This window comes from Podarcis erhardii (genome assembly GCF_964252035.2).
Source record: "Podarcis erhardii genome assembly, chromosome: Z".
Taxonomy (NCBI): Eukaryota; Metazoa; Chordata; class Lepidosauria; order Squamata; family Lacertidae; genus Podarcis; species Podarcis erhardii.
This window is the reverse complement of record NC_138504.1, coordinates 51261174-51267589: the sequence shown is the minus strand read 5'-3', so window position 1 is coordinate 51267589 and position 6416 is coordinate 51261174. Positions and strand designations below refer to the sequence as shown.

At 54.2% G+C, this 6416-nt stretch overlaps 1 protein-coding gene across 1 annotated transcript in view; it reads left to right on the top strand.

Annotated features, from left to right (window-relative positions):
* The window catches only part of DYNC2I2 (dynein 2 intermediate chain 2), a 44502-nt gene that overhangs the window by 12293 nt on the left and 25793 nt on the right, over positions 1–6416 (top strand). The window lies entirely within an intron of this gene.

Here is a 6416-nt window from a genome sequence, read left to right as displayed (position 1 = left end):
CCCCCCATAGATCTTCTCCCCAGAGATCTTCCCCCAGAGTTCTTCCCCCCATAGATCTTCTCCCCAGAGATCTTCCCCCAGAGATCTTCCCCCAGAGATCTTTCCCCAGAGATCTTCCCTCCATAGATCTTCCCCCATAGACCTTCTCCCCATAGATCTTCCCCCCAGAGTTCTTCCCCCCATAGATCTTCTCCCCAGAGATCTTCCCCCAGAGTTCTTCCCCCCATAGATCTTCTCCCCAGAGATCTTCCCCCAGAGATCTTCCCCAGAGATCTTCTCTCCATAGATCTTCCCCCATAGACCTTCTCCCCATAGATCTCCCCCCCAGAGTTCTTCCCCCCATATATCTTCTCCCCAGAGATCTTCCCCCAGAGTTCTTCCCCCCAGAGATCTTCTCCCCAGAGATCTTCCCCCAGAGATCTTCCCCCAGGGATCTTTCCCCAGAGATCTTCTCTCCATAGATCTTCCCCCATAGACCTTCCATAGACCTTCTCCCCATAGATCTTCCCCCCAGAGTTCTTCCCCCCATAGATCTTCTCCCCAGAGATCTTCCCCCAGAGTTCTTCCCCCATAGATCTTCTCCCCAGAGATCTTCCCCCAGAGATCTTCCCCCATAGACCTTCTCCCCATAGATCTTCCCCCCCAGAGTTCTTCCCCCCATATATCTTCTCCCCATAGATCTTCCCCCAGAGTTCTTCTCCCCAGAGATCTCCCCCAGAATTCTTCCCCCAGCAATCTTCCCCCCAGAGATCTTCTCCCCAGAGATCTTCTCCCCATAGATCTTCCCCCAGAGATCCTCTCTCCATAGATCTTCTCTCCATAGATCTTCCCCCATAGACCTTCTCCCCATAAGATCTTCCCCCCAGAGTTCTTCCCCCCATATATCTTCTCCCCAGAGATCTTCCCCCAGAGTTCTTCCCCCCATAGATCTTCTCCCCAGAGATCTTCCCCCAGAGATCTTCCCCCAGAGATCTTTCCCCAGAGATCTTCTCTCCATAGATCTTCCCCCATAGACCTTCTCTCCATAGATCTTCCCCCCAGAGTTCTTCCCCCATATATCTTCTCCCCAGAGATCTTCCCCCAGAGTTCTTCCCCCATAGATCTTCTCCCCAGAGATCTTCCCCCAGAGATCTTCCCCCAGAGATCTTCTCTCCATAGATCTTCCCCCATAGACCTTCTCCCCATAGATCTTCCCCCCAGAGTTCTTCCCCCCATATATCTTCTCCCCATAGATCTTCCCCCAGAGTTCTTCTCCCCAGAGATCTCCCCCAGAATTCTTCCCCCATAGATCTTCTCCCCATAGATCTTCCCCCAGCAATCTTCCCCCCAGAGATCTTCTCCCCAGAGATCTTCTCCCCATAGATCTTCCCCCATAGATCCTCTCTCCATAGATCTTCCCCCATAGATCTTCCCCCATAGATCTTCTCCCCATAGATCTTCCCCCCAGAGTTCTTCCCCCATAGATCTTCCCCCATAGATCTTCCCCCCATAGATCTTCCCTCCATAGATCTTTCCTCGTAGATCTCCTCCCCATAGATCTTCCCTCCATAGATCTTTACCCATAGATCCCCTCCCCATAGATCTTCTCCCCATATATATTCCCCCATAGATCTTCTCCCCATAGATCTCCCCCCCAGATCTTCCCCCATAGATCTTCTCCCCCAAAAATCCCCCCTGAAAAATCCCCCCGAAAAGATTCCGCCCCCAAATTCCCTCCGAAGAGATCTCACCCTATAGATATTCCCCCCATATATTTTTCCCTAGAGATATTTTGCCCCATATATATTTTCCCCGAATATATCCCCCCCGAATATTTTTCCCTAGAGATATTTTGCCCCATATATATTTTCTCCGAATATAGTTCACCCCAAAGATATTTCACCCCGAATATATTCCCCCGGAGATATTTCCCCCAAAGATTTTTCTCCCCAGAGATATTTCACCCCAAATATATTCTCCCCGAATATTTCCCCCCAGAGATATTTTCCCTCAATAATTTTCTCCCCAGACATATTTCACCCCGAATAGATTCCCCCTGGAGATATTTCCCCCGAAGATTTTTCTCCCCATATATATTTCCCCCCGAATATGTTTCACCCCGAATATATTTCCCCCCGAATATATTTCCCCCGGAGATATTTCCCCCCAAATATATTCCCCCTGGGGATCTTTTGCCCCATATATCTTTCCCCTGAATATACTTCCCCCCGAATATGTTTCACCCCGAATATACTTCCCCCCGAATATATTTCCCCGAATATATTTTCCCCCAAATATTTTTCCCTAGAGATATTTTGCCCCATATATATTTCCCCCGAAGATTTTTCTCCCCAGAGATATTTCACCCCAAATATATTCTCCCCGAATATTTCCCCCCAGAGATATTTTCCCTCAATAATTTTCTCCCCAGACATATTTCACCCCGAATAGATTCCCCCTGGAGATATTTCCTCCCCATATATATTTCCCCCCGAATATGTTTCACCCCGAATATATTTCCCCCCCGAATATATTTCCCCCGGAGATATTTCCCCCCGAATATATTCCCCCTGGGGATCTTTTGCCCCATATATCTTTCCCCTGAATATACTTCCCCCCGAATATGTTTCACCCCGAATATACTTCCCCCCGAATATATTTCCCCGAATATATTTTCCCCCCGAATATTTTTCCCTAGAGATACTTTGCCCCATATATATTTCCCCCGAAGATTTTTCTCCCCAGAGATATTTCACCCCAAATATATTCTCCCCGAATATTTCCCCCCAGAGATATTTTCCCTCAATAATTTTCTCCCCAGACATATTTCACCCCGAATAGATTCCCCCTGGAGATATTTCCTCCCCATATATATTTCCCCCCGAATATGTTTCACCCCATTTCCCCCCCCGAATATATTTCCCCCGGAGATATTTCCCCCCGAATATATTCCCCCTGGGGATCTTTTGCCCCATATATCTTTCCCCTGAATATACTTCCCCCCGAATATGTTTCACCCCGAATATACTTCCCCCGAATATATTTCCCCGAATATATTTTCCCCCCGAATATTTTTCCCTAGAGATACTTTGCCCCATATATATTTTCCCCCGAAGATTTTTCTCCCCAGAGATATTTCACCCCAAATATATTCTCCCCGAATATTTCCCCCCAGAGATATTTTCCCTCAATAATTTTCTCCCCAGACATATTTCACCCCGAATAGATTCCCCTGGAGATATTTCCTCCCCATATATACTTCCCCCCGAATATGTTTCACCCCGAATATACTTCCCCCCGAATATATTTCCCCGAATATATTTCCCCCCCGAATATTTTTCCCTAGAGATATTTTGCCCCATATATATTTCCCCCGAAGATTTTTCTCCCCAGAGATATTTCACCCCAAATATATTCTCCCCGAATATTTCCCCCCAGAGATATTTTCCCTCAATAATTTTCTCCCCAGACATATTTCACCCCAAATAGATTCCCCCTGGAGATATTTCCTCCCCATATATATTTCCCCCCGAATATGTTTCACCCCGAATATATTTCCCCCCGAATATATTTCCCCCGGAGATATTTCCCCCCGAATATATTCCCCCTGGGGATCTTTTGCCCCATATATCTTTCCCCTGAATATACTTCCCCCCCGAATATGTTTCACCCCGAATATACTTCCCCCCGAATATATTTCCCCCCGAATATGTTTCCCCCCGAATATATTCCCCCTGGGGATCTTTTGCCCCATATATCTTTCCCCTGAATATACTTCCCCCCGAATATATTTTCCACCGGAGATATTTCCCCCTGAATATTTCCCCCCATATATATTCCCCCCCATAGATATTCTCCCCTGAAAAATTGCCCCGAATATATTCCCCCCAAATGTATTTTCCCCGAATAGATTCCCCTCAAATTTATTTCTCTCAGAGGTATTTCACCCCACTTCTTCGTCCCGCTTCCTCCTTCCTCCTCCCCTCCCTCTTCCTCCTCCCCACTTCCTCGTCGTCCCCTCCCCACTTCCTCATCCCGCCTCCCCATTTCCCCTCCCCCTCCCGGCTTCCTCTTCCCCTCTTCCCCCTCCCTTCCCCGCTTCCTTGTACCCCCTCCCCACTTCCTCATCCCGCTTCCCCACTTCCTCTCCCCTCTCCCGGCTTCCTCTTCCCCTCTTCCCCCTCCCCTTCCCCGCTTCCTTGTACCCCCTCCCCACTTCCTCATCCCGCTTCCCCACTTCCTCTCCCACTCCCTGCTTCCTCTTCCCCTCCCTCTTCCTCCTCCCCACTTCGTCGTCCCCTCCCCACTTCCTCATCCCGCCTCCCCATTTCCCCTCCCCTCTCCCGGCTTCCTCTTCCCCTCTTCCCTTCCCCTTCCCCGCTTCCTTGTACCCCTCCCCACTTCCTCATCCCGCCTCCCCATTTCCCCTCCCCCTCCTGGCTCCCTCTTCCCCCTCCCCTTCCCCGCTTCCTGGTTCCCCCTCCCCACTTCCTCATCCCGCCTCCCCACTTCCTCTCTCCCTCCCTGCTTCCTCTTCCCCTCTTCCCCCTCCCCTTCCCCGCTTCCTTGTACCCCCTCCCCACTTCCTCATCCCGCCTCCCCATTTCCCCTCCCCCTCCTGGCTCCCTCTTCCCCCTCCCCTTCCCCGCTTCCTGGTTCCCCCTCCCCACTTCCTCATCCCGCCTCCCCACTTCCCCTCTCCCTCCCTGCTTTCTCTTCCCCTCCCTCTTCCTCCTCCCTACTTCCTCGTCGTCCCCTCCCCACTTCCTCATCCCACCTCCCCATTTCCCCTCCCCTCTCCCGGCTTCCTCTTCCCCTCTTCCCCCTCCCCTTCCCCGCTTTTTTGTACCCCCTCCCCACTTCCTCATCCCGCCTCTGCATTTCCCCTCCCCTTCCCGGCTTCCTCTTCCCCTCTTCCCCCTCCCCTTCCCCGCTTCCTTGTACCCCCTCCCCACTTCCTCATCCCGCCTCCCCATTTCCCCTCCCCCTCCCGGCTTCCTCTTCCCCTCCCCTTCCCCGCTTCCTTGTACCCCCTCCCCACTTCCCCTCTCCCTGCCTGCTTCCTCCTCCCCTCCCTCTTCCTCCTCCCCACTTCCTCGTCGTCCCCTCCCCACTTCCTCATCCCGCCTCCCCATTTCCCCTCCCCCTTCCGGCTTCCTCTTCCCCCTCCCCTTCCCCGCTTCCTTGTACCCCCTCCCCACTTCCTCATCCCACCTCCCCATTTCCCCTCCCCCTCCCGGCTTCCTCTTCCCCTCTTCCCCCTCCCCTTCCCCGCTTCCTTGTACCCCCTCCCCACTTCCCCTCTCCCTCCCTGCTTCCTCCTCCCCTCCCTCTTCCTCCTCCCCACTTCCTCGTCGTCCCCTCCCCACTTCCTCATCCCGCCTCCCCATTTCCCCTCCCCCTTCCGGCTTCCTCTTCCCCCTCCCCTTCCCCGCTTCCTTGTACCCCCTCCCCACTTCCTCATCCCACCTCCCCATTTCCCCTCCCCCTCCCGGCTTCCTCTTCCCCTCTTCCCCCTCCCCTTCCCCGCTTCCTTGTACCCCCTCCCCACTTCCCCTCTCCCTCCCTGCCTCCTCCTCCCCTCCCTCTTCCTCCTCCCCACTTCCTCGTCGTCCCCTCCCCACTTCCTCATCCCGCCTCCCCATTTCCCCTCCCCCTCCCGGCTTCCTCTTCCCCCTCCCCTTCCCCGCTTCCTTGTACCCCCTCCCCACTTCTTCATCGTCACCCCCTTCCCGCTTCCTCCTTCCCCTCCCCTCCCCGCTTCCTCACTCCTCTGCTTCCTTGTCCCTCCCCATTTCCCCTCCCCGCTTCCTCTTCTCCTCGCTTCGCCCTCCCTGCTTCCTCATCGGCGTCCCCCTCCCTCATCCCCGCTTCCTCATCCCTGCTTCCTTGCCCCTCCCCACTTCCTCATCCCGCCTCCCCATTTCCCCCTCCCCTTCCCTGCTTCCTCTTCCTCCTCCCCGCTTCCTCTTCCCCTCTTTCCTCACCCCTCTGCTTCCTTGTCCCTCCCCATTTCCCCTCCCCGCTTTCTCTTCTCCCTTCCCACTTCCCCCTCCCCACTTCCTCATCCCCCTCCCCTCCTCACTTCCCCTCCCCCTCCCTGCTTCCTCCTCCCCTCCATTTCCTCCTCCCCCTCCCTGCTTCCTCATCCCCACTCCCCTCTCCCCTTCCCTGCTTCCTTGTCCCCCCTCCCCACTTCCTCCTCCCCTCCCTCTTCTCCCTCCCCACTTCCTCTCCCCCCTCCCCGCTTCCTCATCCCCCTCCCCATCTTCCCCTGCCCTACTTCCTTGTTCCCCCCTTGCTTCCTCATCCCCGCTTCCCTCTTCCCCTCCTCACTTACTCTTTCCCCTGCTTCCTTGTCCCTCCTCCCCGCTTCCCCCTCCCTGCCTCCTCTTCCCCTCGCCCTTCCTCTTCCCCCTCCCCACTTCTTCCTCTCC